This window comes from Canis lupus, chromosome 8 (genome assembly GCF_011100685.1).
Source record: "Canis lupus familiaris isolate Mischka breed German Shepherd chromosome 8, alternate assembly UU_Cfam_GSD_1.0, whole genome shotgun sequence".
NCBI classification, from domain to species: domain Eukaryota; kingdom Metazoa; phylum Chordata; class Mammalia; order Carnivora; family Canidae; genus Canis; species Canis lupus.
The window spans coordinates 24,353,204-24,372,316 of NC_049229.1; the positions used below are offsets into that span (position 1 = coordinate 24,353,204).

The 19,113-nt window shown below is 35.0% G+C and overlaps 1 protein-coding gene across 3 annotated transcripts in view; it reads right to left on the reverse strand.

The window, feature by feature from the left end:
- Window positions 1-19,113, reverse strand: part of MDGA2 (MAM domain containing glycosylphosphatidylinositol anchor 2) — a 782,196-nt gene that overhangs the window by 304,030 nt on the left and 459,053 nt on the right. The gene's annotated exons all lie outside the window — the stretch shown is intronic.

The following is a 19,113-nucleotide window of genomic DNA, read 5'->3' on the forward strand; positions in this document are numbered from 1 at the left end:
ACACGGCTTTTATAGGTATTAAACATATAAAATCTGACCAAAGGTGCATTTTCATAAGGGATTTTATTGCTTATCATTAGACTCACTTTTTTAAAATTTAGTTTATTGAACTCATTTAGAGAAAGTTCCGATGATAGGCAGAGAAGACAATAGCTACTTTCTAAGAGCTCTGCCTGCTGAGATAGTGCAAATGACTGCATATTTCCAACAGAGCTCCATGAGAGAGATCGGAATCCAAGACCTTTAAATTCAAGAGATTAGCCGAAACAATGAAACACAGTGACAGGGAAATAAATACCAAACAGCTCAACAGACTCTTTCCCTTAATACACTTCTTTTCCAAACAATTATAACTAATATATTCAAAGCAATCAAGAATTATGTTTAAAAATTATTATTCTTATATTAAGAAAATATGATCTTACACTGGGTTAAGTTTTTCCTTCATCTCAGATTTTATTTCCCAGATTATATTTGCTAATTTGAAATGTGCTAATAAAAGGTTGTGTTAAAAGCATTAATGTTCCTACTACAGGTGATGGGCACTAAATTTTTGCCATCTTACATGTATTCTAAAGAAGGGATATATACCACAATATTTAGTAAACTTTTCTGGGGGTAAAAAAAACAAACAATACAATCTTGGGCTTTGTATGAACTTGGGTTCATAGAGTCTTTCTCTCTACTACCTTATCCTACTATTGTAGTGTGAAAACAAAGACAGTTAAGTAAAGGAGTGGATGATGAATGTTGCGGAGTCCCAGTAAAACTATTTACAAATGCAAATGCCTCAGCCAGATTTGGCTCATGGGCCACAGTCTGCCAAAGATTGCCAACTCCTGATTTACCATATTCCAGTTTCTTTCATTAAAAGAAGAAGAGATTAAAAAATGAACTTGCTTTAAAACAACTGTGTTGTATATTTGTAAGCTGCTAAGAGAATTGATCTTAAAAGTTGTCATCTCAGGAAAAAAGCAAAACAAAACATCTGTACCTATGCATGGTGATAGATGTTAACTGAACTTATTGTGGTGATCATTTTGCAATATGTACAAATATACAATCATATATACATGAAACTAATATAATATTATATGTTAATTATACCTCAACAAAAAAATGGGGAAAAATAAATCAATAACAACAATAACAAGCTCTTGGTTCCATGTGCAACTATTAACCTAGTATGTACTTACTAAATATGAGGCAAACATTTGCTGTATTTAAATATTAATTTCATCCAGCTTTGCCCCTTTTGGCTTTCTAACTGAAAGATTACTTAGTGCTCTTGGTAATTCAAAGATTACTTTGTGCTCTTAGACTTCCTCATCAATAAATGAGAATAATAATGGTACCATACTATTAGGGCTGTTAGAGAATTAAATGAGCTAGTCCTTAAAGCCTTAAGCACATAGTAAATGCTCGATAAAAGTTAGCTATTATTATTACTCATCATTATTGGAGTTTCATTTAGACTTCCATTTATTTTACGTTGTTTCCTTATCTTTATCCACCAATTCATAATGCACTCAACTCTCATTTTAAATAGATAAAAGTGATATTTTGTCATTTGTTCAGGCTAGTGATTTTTTACATGACAATACTTTCATGTGAACACTGAAGAGAAGCTACAATATTATATAAATATAAGAATAGTGGTGTGTGAGCACATGCTACCCTGAATATTTAAAAGGCACTGTTCTTTAGAAAAGATTCTTCATGATGCATTAAAATAATAAAAGCCAACAAAAGTAGTGAAGTAATAGCTGCCCTAAGGAATCAAAGAACAGAATCCCAAATTTTCCCAGTTTTAAAAAAGTTTTTTCCAAATGTGAATTGCTTGACAGTCCTACTTAAATTTCTAGTTTTGCAACATTCTGAGTTTTTTCCCCCCAACATTAGAATCTTTTCACAGCTACCTCAAAGGCCTCTAATTATAGTAGTATAAATTTACGGACCGACTGCTGCTTTTTTGGTAAAGTTTAAGGAAATTTCAGTTTCAATTCATTCTATTAGCTGTGCAGGGATGTATGTTATGTGGTTTTAATAATCAGTGAACTTAGGGATACCAGCATCATTATCATGAAATGTTTAAAGGCCTTTTAAATCTACAAAACATTCACTTATTTGGTGATTAGTCCTTCACATAAAAATCAAATCCTAAAGAAGATTGATTTGGTGAATTCAGTCTTAGAGACTTGAAAAAAAAAAAAAAGGTATTGTGAGTTGATTGTAAACTATTTTTTTTCTTACTCAAAACATAGTTTCTTTTAGTCATAGTCTCATTTTCAGAAGACATGAGCTGTATTATGTTGTAAAAACAAAATTCTGAAGCCAGCAAGTTTAGGAAGAAAACAGAATTGGATGGTAATCAATGTAACAATGATGATTCTCCTTGGATTCCAAATAGCTATTATTGTACTTTACAACATCCATTTATTGGCATATACCCAGTTCTTTCTTTGTTAGGTGGTGGTGTCAATGGACTCAGTCAGGAATAGACCAAACGCGAACAAACATTTAAACATGCTCTTCTCTGATCTCTGTAAGTTTTGGATCACTGGCCTTCTGAGAATCTAATCCTGTGACAATGGCTTACTGAATATTGTATTGGCAGAACTATCTGTTGGATTCACCCATGTTTAGGAATTTCTATTTCACAAAACTCCTAAATGATATTTTTTAGACTAAAAAACAAACATGACAAAAACAAGATATCTTCTAGAAAAGTCAAATAATGGCATGCCTAAAAATACATTTTCTGTGTGTGTGGGTTTGTACACACATATACATTTATATGTAGTTTTATATACATACATATACATCACTTAAAACAGTATATACATTTAATATAAACTCTACACAGTATTACTGAATATGTGTATTTGTTTAGGTCAGGTTTCTTGGAAAAGAGTTTCTAAGATATAGGTACCCGTGTATTGGGAAGTACCTTCTTGATCAACACTCAGAGTGAACGACTTAAGATTGTCAAGGAGGAGAGCTGAGCTACAGCACAGTTGCAACAAAAATCTCTGTACCTCTAGAGAAGTGATGGAGCTGTAGTATCTCCTCAGAGCTGTCCTGCCCTAAGGCAAGGGAACTAAGACTTAGACCCCATCCCCTCTCCATCAACCAGCCCTTGACTGTGTGCTATTCCCACCTAGGGTGCATGACCTCAGGAGGGATAGCTCTGTTTGGTTTAGGGCAATTTCTTTTTTTTTTTTTTTTTTTTTTTTTTTTTTTTAAATTTTTTTATTTATTTATGATAGTCACAGAGAGAGAGAGAGAGAGGCAGAGACACAGGCAGAGGGAGAAGCAGGCTCCATGCTCCGGGAGCCCGACATGGGATTCGATCCCGGGTCCTCAGGATCGCGCCCTGGGCCAAAGGCAGGCGCCAAACCGCTGCGCCACCCAGGGATCCCGGTTTAGGGCAATTTCTAAAGAAGGATTTAGCTGATAGCCATCAGCTGCTTAAACTCTCAGCAGCTGGAGGAATGAGTCCTTCAGTACTGAGGAAGGGGTCTGGCTGGTACACTATAGCATCTGCTTAGATACATGTTCTAGATATGATAATTCACTCTATCTGGGAAAAGCTATTTCAAGATGCTGGTTAGTCCCGGGAAAACTGTCACAAGCAACTGTGGTGAGATGGTATTCCTCATCTCTTTCTACTATTACCATTCTAAATTGTTCCCATCCTGGTCTAGTAAATTATTTGGCATAAGTAGGTTACTTACTGTCACAAGCAACTGTGGTGAGATGATATTCCTCATCTCTTTCTACTATTACCATTCTAAATTGTTCCCATCCTGGTCTAGTAAATTCTTTGGCATAAGTAGGTTACTCCTCAGGTCACTACATTCTTCTCAAGTCATTACTGATGCACTTATCTGTTTACCACCAAAATTTCTCAAGAGAATACCAAGAAATCATTCAGTGGGTTATCTGGGTATCAACATATTATATACTCTCTCACTGTGTAACAGCAGTCCTACCTCCAGCTGGTCATATGGACCAGTTAACTCCCTCCAGAAAGGTGATTCCTCTTATCTGTTTTTCCTAACACAGAAAACCTAAAGTAAATGAGTAGCAGCAATGGCTTGAAGATTGATGGGGCTCTTGATGTATCGCTTAATAGAAGCTTTTCCTCTTCTGAGAACTAGGACTTCTAAACTGGTGGAGCTCAGAGTTTCAGGAAGAGAAACAGAGATTCCTCAAGTGCATCATTGAATGTGATAGTAGTAAGTGGGTCACTCTTTGATTTTAAGCCTAGGTATTCCATATTTTTTAAAAAAGCACATTATATAACAATAGTCATTGATTTAGAATGCACACTTTATCTTGGAGAATAGGACCCCTTGCTTACCAGCCATTATCTCTCTGAGACTCAGTTGCCTCCTCCAAAGGCCATTCTATCAATCTAGTAAATTGGAATTTTTAGGTGATAGAGAATATATGACCAGAGAATTCCATGGCAATGTTTCCAATGCTCTATCTTCACTTATGCAAGATGTGCTTTTCATCCCATGAGTAGTTAGATGGGATCCTGTGTTAAGAATAAAACATTCTAAAGGCCCTTGGATAGGGCTGTTGCTGACATCAGCATAAACATCCATACCCAGAATATATGTCAAATCCAGTCCAAATGATGTAGTCACATCAAGGGTAAACGAGGTCTAACTAATATAACCAACTTGCTACCAAGGGATAGGTTGGAAATTTGAAGGATAGCACTTTTACTGTGTCAAGTGTTGGTCTCCGTTGCATCCTGGTTAGATATTCAATAATGGCAGTAGATAGATCAACTTTCATGGACGAGGACCCATGGTTCAAGCTTATGCATAACCTCCATCCCTACCATTATGGCAATTCTATTCATGAGCCTGTTGTGCTATTTATGAGAAGCCAGTAACAGAAGTTGGTTGTTATCAACTGTTTGTGCAATTCTGCTTCATCCTTTTGTGCTTCTGTGGTGGATACTTTTTGGTCTTCAATAATATGCACTCCCATAGATCCATCAGCATACCCGAACACATCTCTTTCCATTCAAAGCAGGTGATGAGGGACACTACCTAAACCAAAGTTCTGCCCACTGGAAAGATGTCCCTTTGTTCTCTCAGGAACAACCCAGAGAGAGGCAGTACTGAAGCAGCAGTCCAGTTTTTGGCTTGCATACATATACTGAGTGACCCATCATAAAAAAGTCTAGCGTTTTTTCTTCACCATCAACTTCTAAGTAACCCACTCTGTGGGCAGATAAGACCTGAGAAGAAGGAACTGGCAAAACACTGATAGATACCATGAGGATCTGGGCACCTTCTTGTACAACTTACTTGGGTCCTTGGATCCTGGCCATACCTTATCCTGAATTTCCCACTGCCATATTCTATCATCTGACCTATTTTATGGCTGGATGTTGGTAGATGTGACAAAGCCCAATGTGTGATTGGTGGTTCAGACCACATGGTCATTTGATATTCCATATTCAGATACTTCATCTCTACCAATGCCCAGTAGTACACTAGGAGCTATTTTATGAAAGGGGAATTATTCTTGACTTTAGAAAGCAAGGTCTTACCAATAATCCTATAAATTTAGTTTATAATTCTATCAGTATTGCTGTAAACCATACATTTTTTCCAGCACTGATAGGTTATATGACTCAGGCCCCAGGGTCACTTACATCACAGCATAGGCAAACTAGAGAACCCTTTCCTACTGTGAAACATAGTTGAAGTTGATAGTTGAAGCCTTCTGAATTACCTGATAAATGGATTGAAATGGTATTTCCAAGTGTGGAGTGTGCTGTGGAACCCAAAAAGACTTAGCAGGCACTGTGTTTCCTTCGGAAGGTAGGAATTGTGAGATGCAATAATTGGTGCTTTACTTTGGAGAGGATAACCTGGCAAGGCACATACAACAGAATCTGTACAATTTTACTAATACTGTGGGCCCCTGAATCTTCATAGGCTTATTCCAATTCTCTGGATTATGCAATGTCTTATCAAGATATTCAGTGTACTTGCCAATTCTTGTTTATCTGGACTGATAAACATGATCTCTTTGGTATAGTGGACCAATAACAAGTTCAACAGAATGTTATGAAAGAGTGTGAGAGTTAATTTAGCTTTAGGGCAAATATATGATACTGTCCATCTCAAGTGAATGCAAATTATTTGTAATCTTCTTTCCTAACAGAAATGAAAAGAAACACATTAACAGTTATTAATGGACACACAGTATGTACCTAGGCCATGTTATCCTACTCTAGCAAAAATAGAGATCTGGTAGAAGCTGCAATGAGGGCACTACTTGGATGAGTTTGTCATAGTCCATTGTCTTCCTCTAGGTTCCCTCTGGTTTCATCAGGAGACAACATTATCAATAAATGAAATATGATATGGACTACCACCAGCACATCTTTTAAGGTGTTAAGGGTGGCATTAATCTCTATTTCCCTTGGGATATAATATTATGTTCAATAAATCTCAGCTCAAAGTGGGGAAGTGTCAGAGGCTTCAATTTGGCCTTCTCACTAGGATAGCTCTACCTCAAAATATCAAGAAATCAATATGGAGGTTCTGACAACTAGCAAATATGTCCATTCCAATTACACAACTGGAGACAAGATAAATGACAACAGGGTGGATCTATGGATCGGTAGATCCAATGTGAGCCTACCATAGGCCACAATTCCATTTATTACCTGGCACCTATATGTCCAACTCTAATAATATAAGGGCTTGAAAATTCTGTAGAATATCAGGTATTAAGGTCAACTTAGATGCTGTGTATCATAGTCCTCAAAATGTTTCACAAGTTTGCTTTTCCTAGAAAATGGTTATTCAAGTAAGGAGATATAGATTCTTTAAACAAAGAATTTGGAGAATCATTACCATATACACTTGGAATGGTGTTGCTGGGTTCCTTCTAGTGACTCAATCTCCCCTTCAGTCAAAGAGTTCAAAGTATGAAAATTACCTTAGGTGCAGCAATTGGGCAAAGAATAGCATAATTCAAAAAAAATATGTGACCATATTCAGCCTCCTGATCATCCATCTGATTTCTTTAATAGTGTAGACAGGATAATTCCCTTGTTGGCTGTCCACTTATTTTTCCCTGTAGGATGCTATGTTTTATTGTTCATCTTTAGAGCTCTCTGTTTGTCTATAGCGCTGGGTGCATTTTCACTAGCTACTCATTAAGATAACTCTGCCCAACCTTGCTTGTGACAACTAAGCACTGACATCTAGATTCTATTATGTTGAGATCTTGACATTCTCATTCCTATCAGGGATCTCAATTTTGTATTAGCATCATATACCATCAACATTTGCCTACAGAGAACAAGTCACCTCTGAGCTTCTCAATGCTGTTCAATCTCAGTCACCAGCACATTCTTAATGCTTTAGGGATGTCTTCAAAGACTTTACAAAGAAGATAGTGAATGGCTTTTCTGGACTCTCATGGGTATATTCACTTTAGCATATTTAGATACCTGAGTTTTTTGATACATTTTTTTACCGTATGCACAGCAGCTCTGACATTTATACTTCCTTTATTGGGAAAGCTTGCTTTCCTCAAGCTTCCAACAGCTATCTAGCAGCAGCAACTCTCTCCTATCCTTGTCAAGTTGTCAAATTTTATAACATGGGAGAATACTATCATATAAATAAACTCTTATTCTCTATCCCCATTTGATCTTCTCCATCCTCAATCTTATTCTCCAACCCACTTGATCCAGAAGCCTCAGGATCCAATTCCATATATACTCTCCCAACTCCTGCCAGTAAATATTGCCACTCATCTGAAGTATAGACCCTTTCCTACCTTACAGCATTTCTGTGGCCATGTGATGACATCTATTGACTCTATATATTGAACTGGAGCCCAGGAATGGAGGTGGAGGTATATCTTCAGAGGGGTATTACCATAAAAGGAAGAAGTTTCTGAATCATCTTTAAGCAAGGTGGTCATGATAGCCCTTAATTTGAAGGAAAAGACCACTTCTGCAGGCCCAGAAGGTTTATGGAGTATTGGATTTCAAGCTATCTTAAGTGATAAACTCAAATGTACTCCAAATCAGAGTTCTACTTGTTCTCAACCAGGTTTAAGATACTGGCTTAGCTGATTTGTTGGGGGTAAGGATTCAAATTTCTATAAAGCTCTGCTATGCTTTTAAATACATCCTAAGCCTCACTTACTATCAGCTTTTATGATCTCTGACTAAAGATGAGAGTCTCTTTATATTCGATGAAAGAGATCTTATTCTCACATATCACCTTCAATTCATTATTATTCACATTCAGTCTTTCATTCTTTTTCTCCACTGCATGAATAGAACAGCAGAAACAGATTTGATCATCATTATAATAATTACTTTCCCTTGAATTCTTCAAAAGCCAAAGATACTGAATTCATAGTGCATTACCTCCCACTAGTACCTATCCTTGTTCATCATCAGTGAAGGTTTTAACAATTTCACCATTACAGTATTCAAGAGCTATCAGTGGTTCACCTACTACTAGAAATGGAGTCCTCACTATCAGCCAGTTGGGGGCTGATGGGTAGATTACCCATCTACTTGTAACATTCTATCTTAGAGTCGACATCTGAGACCATTTAGAATGATTCCTTGAAAATATGATTCTTTGGTGAAGACATGCATTCAGGAAACTTACTGAGGAGTGCCCTCAGGACCAATTCTTGTGTTGGTTTACAAAATTGCAAAAAAAAAAAAAAAAAAAAAAAAAAAAAAAAAAAGGTAGGAAATATTAGGCAGTGGGAGGAGTTAAACTGTGATGCATCACTACAAAGTCTCCAGATGATCCAGAAGGAGCTCTAGAATTGGGATGAACTTTCATAGTTGTCCTATATGTTCTATAAAGGATTGTTCTATAAAGGACACTGATAAATCACTGTTAGGGCTTCTCTGGTGAGAAGACTTGATCTTTGGTAGCTCTTTCCAAGTGAGGATAATTTTATGAGAGGTAGTCACTTGAAAGTTAACATCTTTCAGCACACCCAGCATTTAGACAGAATACTAACTACATACAGTTTTATCCAAGGATCTTGAGTTATCATTTCTAATTTTCTTCAGTCTTTATATATAGTTCAAATAATATAAGATCTTTATTTAATATTCAGTTTTCATACTAAATGGCTTTGATAATATTATAAAACCACACTCTACTATTTTCTATTATTGCTGATATTTTATCTGGAATTATTTCTTCTCTTTAAAACAAATTTCTTTTAATTTAATAAGCTGAGTATGTGAAATTCAAACACCTAGAGATGATATCTATTGATAAATGCAAAATATTATTAGAAGTAAAGAGAATATTATTTTTATTATTTAAGAGAGGCCAAAACTCTTCACATTCATGAAATAATAAAAATCACTGATATATAATTTAATATATGAGTATCTGCTTTGAATATATTTTAATAACATAGCATGGCTTTATATAAAATATAACTATGTGGATATAAAGTATCCACACAGTAAATGTAAAGAAGATTGATCTGTAGCTATTATGATCAATGTCAATTTTCAGCAAGGCTACGCATACATACAATAAAGTTAATCTAAGGAAAATTCGTTTCTTCCAATTAATAGAACAACTACTCCTGTCTAACTGAAATAATCTTCTAGAAACTTTCTCTTCGGCTGATTAAACATTTCAGGAACTGCCAAATTAAAGTCATATACATATTTATGATGATATAAACTACATTTTTAACCCTAGAAAAATTTATGAATTGAACGGGGTGACTGATTACTACAGGACTGGGAGAAAGGTGGGAGTTAAGGAAGGACTTGGCTTGGGCAGATGGGTAGACAGTCATTAACAGGAATATGAAATGTAAAGTAAACCTTTTTCTGGCCAGAGGAGACAGGGGAGATTATGAAAGATGAAGATGTTTTTGTTTAAATCATGCTAAATGTTTAAATCATGCTGAAGCACATATTGCTCTCCTTGTTACAATGTACATAGACTGGGCAGAATAAGAAGTCTGGGCTACAGATATGGATTTGTGAGTCATCAGTATGCTGTGTGAGGGATGAGACCATTCAAGGCATGTGCAGAACAAAGAGAGGGATGATCCAAGGAGAGAGCCCTGGGCAACAGCAAGTGGAGGAAAAAAGAAGGGGAAACCATTGGAAAAAAAAATGAATAAAAACTCATGAAAAGGTAGAGACAAAACAAATCAAAAGGAAACAAAATAAATTCAAAAGTAATTCCACTGCCATGAAGGAGTTGGAAACCAGAATAAATGTTGAAAAGAGATCAAGGTAAGAATAGAACTGATAAATCACTTTAAGCTTGGCAAGAAATAGGTCACTGGTGGCCTTCACCATAGTTCTGTCAGAGGAATAGTAGAACCAATAGTCATTTTCCTGTGCCTTAAAGCAGTGAAAGCCAGTGAAAATATGGAGAGATTCATAGATATAATCCTTACAAGAAACTTGGTTCTGACAAGAAAGAATTAGAAGAGTAGCTAGAGGATAGCATGTGATCATAGGAATCCTGCTGTTTGCTTTGCTTTGTTTTCCTTTAAGCTGACAGACATATATTTAAGTCCAAATAAGGAAGAACCAAGAATTTATATGAAAAAAATAAGATAGTAAGTATCTTTACGAAAATGGTCAATATGTGAACTATTTTAATGGTATAATTACATGGATTATTTTTAATTTTTTATTTTTTTTAAAGATTTATTTATCTATTCATTCAGAGAGAGCGAAGAGAGAGGCAGAGACACAGGCAGAGGGAGAAGCAGGCTCCATGCAGGAAGCCCGATGTGGGACTCAATCCTGGGTTTCCAGGATCACACCCCGGGCTGCAGGCGGCACTAAACCACTGTGTCACCGGGGCTGACCTTACATGGATTATTTTTAAAAGATCTTATGCCTTTATTTGAGAGAGAGTGTGTGTGTACATGCGAAAGGAGGGGGGGTGCAGAGGAAGAAGCAGAACTCCCTACTGAGCAGGGAGCCTGATGTAGGGCTCGATCCCAGGACCCGGGGATCATGAGCTGAGCGAAGGCAGACACTTAACCGAAAGAGCACCCAGGAACCCCTAATTACATGGATTTTTCACCTTATCGGTAGTATATTCTTGGTTTTAGGAGGTGTTCACCCAAGCTTCCAATGTTTTAGATTACAAAACTTGGAATTATTTTTGACCTCTATTTTTTTAATAAAGACATAGATTTTCTACCTGAAAAAATCCAAAGTTAGTGCTTATATATTCAATAGTCCTGTTTGAGATAAGGTTCACTAAATCATGGGAGCATTTGTTTAGTCTACTCTCCACTTAAACTAGGGTATTCTAGTGACCTCAAAGAGTTAACTCATCTCCCAGCATGCACAGGCACAATTAATCTATGTGCTTATGGTAAATCACTTATTAACAGCAACCAAAATCATGGGGCGTAGTTACAAGTTAAAGAATCAATTAATCTCAAAAATAATCACAGCAGAGGCATGCTTTCCACAGGGCTTTATTCCACCATTTGGTCCAATTTTTCTTTCTTTAATCTTTGAATTAAACCAAATGAATCTGAAAACCCAGATGGCAAAGACATACTAAATACCGTACTGGATGTCATCTTCCCCTCTGGGAAGTTCTAGAAATCTTAAAAAAAAAATCTGAATATGTTTTCTCAAGGAATATAATCACTTAATACTCTTAGAGGAATGAAAGTTCATCATGTATACTGTTTCTCACTTTTTGGATATGAATTTATGTCACTATTATAATTATAGGATGAATGTGCAGGATAATAAATAGTGTTAATTAACCTGAATAAAATTAAGTCGCCTTAAAGTTATACAAAAAAGAAACTTATTAAATAATTATTAGACATATCAGTAATCAAGCAGAAGGTACTTCGCTATAAACAAAGCATCAATGTCCATGATTTGCAGCCCTTTCTGCAGGTATTAATATAAAAGCAACATTTTCTTAGATAAATCAATGAGATATTTTGTGCATGTATTCACAAGAAGAGTTTCATATCTTTTCCTACATAATGTTTCATACACAATGACTAATTTTATCTGATAACTCATAAAAGAAAACAAACAAAAATGAGTAATTGACACCAAATTCTCAAAAATGGGACATTTATAGAGGGAAGCTATCTATAATATTTTCTCTCATTCTTATCTGAAATTTTGTTCTTATGGATCTACTTACACAAATTACACTGAATCTTCTGTAATTTTTAAATTTTATTAAGTTTTTAAATTTAATTCCAGAATAGTTAACATATGGTGCTGTATTAGTTTCAGGTGTACAATATGGGGTTTCAACAGTTTAAGACATTGCTTAATGCTCATCATGATGAAGTATACTCTTTAATCCTCATCACCTATTTCATCCATCTCCCCTCCCACCTTCCCTACATAACCACCAGTTTGTTCCCTATAGGTAAAAATCTGTTTCTTAGTTTGTTTCTCTCTTTTTTCCCTTTATTTGCTTTGTTTCTTAAATTCTACACATGAGTGAAATTATACGGTTTCTGTCTTTCTTTGATTGACTTATTTCGCTTAGTCTTATATTCTCTAGCTCCAATCATGCTGTTCCAAACAGCACAATTTCATTCTTTTTTTATGGCTAATATTCCATCATGTGTGTGTGTGTGTGTGTGTGTGTGTGTGTGTGTGTGTGTAACCTCTTCTTTACCCATTCGTCTACTGATGGACATATGGGTTGCTTTCATAATTTGGCTATTGTAAGTAATGCTATAATAAACATAGGAGTGCATGTATCCCTTTGAATTAGTGTTTTTGTATTTTTTGGGTAATCATCCAGTAGTGTGATTACTGTATCACAAGATAGTTCTATTTTTAAATTTTTGAGGCACCTCCATACTCTTTTCCTCAGTGACTGTAACAGTTTGCATTACCACCAACACTGCACAAGGGTTCCTTTTTCTACACATCCTTGACAACACTTCTTATATCTTGTGTTTTTTATTTTAGCCATTCTAATGGGTGTGAGGTGATATCTCATTTTAGTTTTAATTTAATATTTCTGGGATGATGAGTGGTGTTGAGCAGGGGACAGATCGGACAGTACAGACTTCCCTAACATGCCAGCACAGCCATCATTTCCTTAATTATACTGATTATCTACTCTGGGGAGAATGGCCTGAGACCCAGCTGGGGAGCCAGGCAGATCTCAAACCACCAAAGTCCCTACCAAATGCAGCCCACCCCATTTCAGCCCACTTCCTGTAGGAGAATGTGAAGCCTCAGAGCTCCAGTCACCAGATGGATTCACCCTATCTTTCAAATAAATAAAGTATAATTGTGTTTAAAAAAAAAAAAAGAAGGAACTACAGATCAGTATCTTCTGTATTTCTTCTTTGGAGAAATGTCTGTTCAGGTCTTCTCATTTTTAATTGAATTATTTATTTTTTGGAGGTGTTGAGTTGTATCACTTCTTTATATATTTTAGATACCAGCCCTTTATCACATATGTCATTTGCAAATATCTTCTCCCATTCAATAGGTTGCTTTTTACTTTTGTTGATTGTTTCCTTCACTGTGTGGAAGATTTTTATTTTGTTATAATCTCAATAGTTTATTTTTGCTTTTATTTCCCTTGCCTCAGGAGATATATGTAGAAAAAATGTTACTATGGCCAATTCCAGAAAAAATACTACCTGTGTTCTCTTCCAGAATTTAATGGTTCAAGTCTCACATTTAGATCTTTAATCCTTTTTAAGTTTATTTTTGTGTGTGGTGTAAGAAAGTGGTTCAATTTCATTCTTTTGCATGTAGCTGTCCAGTTTTCCCAACACCATTTGTTGAACACTCTTTCTCCAATTGCATATTCTTGGCTCCTTTGTCAAAGATTAATTGACCATTTGTGGGTTTGTTTTTGGGCTTTCTATCCTGTTCCACTGATCTATGTATTTTTCTGCCAGTACCAAACTTTTTTTTATTACTACAGCTTTGTAGCAAACTTGAAATCTGGAATTTTTACACCCCCAACTTTCTCTTTCTTTTTTTTTTTTAATTTTTTTTTAAATTTTATTTATTTATGATAGTCACACACAGAGAGAGAGAGAGGCAGAGACACAGGCAGAGGGAGAAGCAGGCTCCATGCACCGGGAGCCTGACGTGGGATTCGATCCTGGGTCTCCAGGATCGCGCCCTGGGCCAAAGGTAGGCGCCAAACCGCTGCGCCACCCAGGGATCCCTCTTTTTTTTTTTTTAAGATTGTTTTGGCTATTTGGAATCTTTTGTGGTTCCACACAAATATTAGGATTATTTGTTCTGGTTCTGTGAAAAATTACATTGGTATTTCAATAGGGATTGCATTAAATCTGTAGATTGCTTTGGGTAATATAGATATTTTAGCAATATTGGTTCTTCCAATTTATGAGCATAGGATATCCTTCCATTTGTGTCACCTTCAATTTCTTTCATCAGTGTTTTACAGTTTTCAGAGTATAGGTCTTTCAGTTCCTTGGTTATGTTTTTTTCTAGATATTTTAGTTTTGGTGCAATTGTGTTTCTGCTTTCTTAATGTCTCTTTCTGTTGCTTCATTATTAGTGTATAAAAATACAGTGGATTTCTGTACACTGATTTTTGTATCCTGTGACCTTAACTGAATTCATTTATCAGTTCTGGTGGTTTTGTGTGTGTGTGTGTGTGTGTGTGTGTGTGTGTGTGTGTGTGTGTGGTCCTCAGGTTTTTCGATATATAGTGTCATTCACCTCCAAATAGTGAATGTTTTACTTCCTCCTTACCAATTTGGATTCCATTTATTTCTTTTTCTTGTCTAATTTCTATGGCTACGACTTCCAGTACCGTATTGAATTAAACTAGTATGAGTGGACTACCTTCTCTTGTTCCTGATCTCAGGGAGAAAGCACTCAGCTTTTCATCATAGAGTATAACATTAGCTGTAGGCTTTTCAAATATAGCCTTTAATTCGTTTTTTTTCAGATTTCATGTATTTATTCATGAGAGAAACTGAGAGAGAAAGAGAGAGGCAGAGACACAGGCAGAGGGAGAAGCAGGCTCCATGCAGGGTGCCTGACATTGGACTCAATCCTGGGACTCCAGGATCAAACCCTGGGCTGAAGGCAGGTGCTAAACCACTGAGCCACCCAGAGATCCCAAATATGGCCTATATAAGGTGAATGTCTGTTCCCTCTAAACTTACTTTGTTGAAGGTTTTTTTTATCATTAATGCACATTGTACTTCGTCAAATGTTTTTTTCTATATCTATTGATATAACCATATAGTTCTTATCTTTTCTCTTTCATTGTGATGTATCACCTTGATTAATTTGCAAATATTGGACTATGCTTGCATCCCAGGAATGAATCTCACTTGATTGTGATGAAGGATTTTTTAATGTTTTGTTGGATTTAGTGTGCTATTTTATTGAAGATTTTTTGCATTTATACTCAACAGAGATACTGATCTATAGTTCTCTCTTTTTGTAATGTTTTTATCTGGATTTGGTATCAGGGTAATGCATGCTAAATAGAATAATTTTGGAAGTTCTCCTTCCTCTTCTATTTTTTGTAATAATTTAAGAAAAATAGGTACTAATTCTTATTCAAATGTTTGATAGAATTCACCTGTGAAGCCATCTGGTCCTGGACTTTTGATTGTTGGGAGTTTTTGATTACTGATTCAATTTCATTACTGGTAATTAGTTTGTTCAAATTTTCAATTTCTCCCTGATTCAATTTTGTGATGTTATATGTTTCTAGGAATTTATCCATTTCTTTTAAGCAGTCCAATATGTTGTCATATAACTTTCCACAATATTATTTTATAATCCAATGTATTTTATGGTGTCAGTTTTATTTCTCCTCTTTTTTTTTTAGATTTTATTTATTTATTTATTTGACAGAGTGAGCACAAGCAGGGGGAGTGGCAAGCAGAGGGAGAGAGAGAGAAGCAGACTCCTTGCTGAGCAGAGAACCTGATGTGGAGTTCAATCCCAGGACCTGGGATCATGACCTGAGCCAAAGGCAGATGCTTAACCAAGTGAGCCTCTCAGGTGCTCCTCTCTCATTTCTGATTTTATTTCAGTCCTCTCTCTCTCTCTCTCTCTCTCTCTCTTTTGGATGGCTAAAGGTTTATCAATTTTGTTGATAGTTTTAAAGAACAAGCTCCTAGTTTTATTAACCTGTTGTACTGTGGAGTTTTTTATATTTTTTAAGTTTCTGTATCATTTATTTCTGCTCTAATCATTATTTCCTTCCTTCTACTAGTTTTGGGTTTTACTTGTTTTCTAGCTCCATTAGGGGTAAGGTTAGGTTGTTTATTTGAGATTTTTCTTGCTTCTTTAGGTAGGCTTGTATTACTATAAACTTCCCTTTTAGAACAGATTTTATGCATTGCATTCCAAAGATTTTGGACTGTTGTGTTTTCATTTTCATTTGTCTCCGTGTATTTTTAAAATTTCCTCTCTGATTTCTTGGTTGACACATTCACTGTTTAGTAGGTATGTTATTTAACTTGCATGTATTTGTGTTCCTTTCAGGTTTTGTGGTTGATTTCTAGCACACTATGTAGTCAGAAAAGATGCATGGGATGATTTCAATCTTTTTGAATTTGTTGAGACTTGTTTTGTGGCCTAATATGTGATCCATTCTGGAGAATGTTCTCTGTGTACCTGAAAAGAATGTGTGTTCTGCTGTTTTAGGATGGAATGTTCTAAATATATCTGTTAAATCCATCTGCTCCAATTTGTCATTCAAACCCCCTGTTTCCTTGCTGATTTTCTGTTTGGATGTTCTACCTATTGATATAAGTGGGCTGTTAATGTATCCTACAATTATTATACTATGGATCCCTTCCTTTACTTTTCTTATTAACTACTTTAAGTGTTTAGTTGCTCCCATGTTGAATGCATAAATATGACTGTTACATCTTGTTCAATTTTCCCCTTCGTGATTATATAGTACCTTCTTTGTCTCTTGTTACAGTCTCTCTTTTAAAGTCTACTTTGTCCTGTATAATTATTACTATCTTGGCTTTCTTTACACATTCACTTGCATGACAAGTGCTTTTCCAATTCTTCATTTTCAATCTACATGCATCTTTAGGTCTGAAGTGAGTCTCTTGTAGGCAGTATATAGAGAGAGAATAGGTCTTTTTTTTTTTTTTAATCCGTTTCGTGACCCTATGTCTTTTGATTCGAGTGTTTAGTTCATTTACATTTAAAGTAATTATTAATATGTATATATTATTGCCATTTTGTTACTTGTTTTATGGTTTTGATTTCTCTATTCCTTTCTTCTCTTGCTCCCTTCTCTCACAGTTATTTGGCTTTCTTTACTATATATTTGGATTCCTTTCTTATTATTTTCTTCATATATATTATTGGTTTTTGATTTGGGATTACCACTTGCTTTCTATGTAATATCTGTATACAACAGTCTATATGGAAGTTGATGGCCACTTGAGTTTGAACCCATTTGTTACTCCTCTCCTCCATTAATTTTAGATATATCCTGTTATACTTTATATCTTTTTATTTTGTGAATCGTTTCACTGATTTTTACAGATATACTTAGTTTTACTGCTTTTCTGCTTCTTACTTTCCCTACTCTTGCTTATGGTCTTTCCACTCAGAGTCCTATTTAACATTTCTTGCAGGGCTGGTTTAGTGGTTATGAATTCCTTTTGCTTTTATTTGGGAAACTATCTATTCATCTGTTCTTCTATTCTGAATGATAGCCTTGCTGGATAGAGTATTTTTGGTTATAGATCATTTCCTTTCAGCACTTTGAATGTATCATGTCATTTCCTTCTGCCCTGAAAAGTTTCTGCTGAAAAAAGTAACTGATAGCATTATGAAGTTTCCCTTGTATGTAAATGCTTTTATTTTCTTGTTGCTTTTAAAATTCTCTAATCAGAAATAGTAAACGGGATTATAAGGGAAAGGAGGGGAACTGAGTGGGAAAAATTAAAGAGGGACCATGAGAGACCCTAACTCTGGGAAACAAGGATTGCCGAAGGGGAGGTGGGTCAGGAGTTGAGGTAACTGGGTGATGGGCACTGAGGTGGGCACTTGATGGGATGAGCGCTGGGTGTTATATGTTGGCAAATTGAACTTCAATAAAAACAAATGAAAAAAATTGTCTAATCACTAATTTTTTGCCATCTTAATTATTATGTGTCTTAGTGTAGACCTAGTTGGATTATTTTTATTAGAGCCCCTGAATCTGGATTTGTTTCATTCCCCAAACTGGGCAAGTTTAAGTTATTATTTTTAAATATAAATTTTCCACCTCCTCATCTTTCCAAATGTTCTAGAACTTTTTTCCTAGTCCATATTATACAGATACATATATAGATAGATAGATAGATAGATATAGATATATGGATATAAAGTATAAGTATTTTATATTTTAAAATATTTTATAATTCATCTGCAAAATCAGTTTTTTCTTTAAGTTTACATCAATAATTTTATTTTAATTTCTTAGAACATTTGCTAGAAATTGAAGACATTCTGATAAAAATAGTGCAAATAAGCATAGATATTTAGATTCTAATTTTAACTGAAATTATTTTAGTTTTCTCTTTTTGTCATTTAAGCAAAATTCAAATTAAATATTCTTGATTTGAGTAATTTCTACTTCTTCTAGAATCTTTTTTTTTTAAATTAGGAAGGGCTGTAAAAAGGTATTAAGTGCTTTTTAAACATCTATTGGTAATATGTTTATATATTTTCAGGTAATAAGACACCTTGCATTCTTTTAATAGACTTTTTTTGGTAATATTTATTACACCTTTATTCTACTGGTTAATTTATTTGTTAAATTTTATCTAAAATTTTTGCATTCACTGCCATAAAATTCATCTATAATTCTCTCTTTATTTTGTTAATTGTCCTTATATCTAGATTGGATATCTAATTTAATTTAATGATTATAAGAAAATACCTCTACTTAATGAATATGGTTTTGTATTCTAAGTATGATTTTCAATAAGTTATACCACCTATGCTAACAAAATCATTAGTGCTAATATAAATCTAATGTCTATGGAAAACAAAATTCTAATATATAGCATTATATAATTCTTTCTCCATTATATAGCTTTACAAGATTT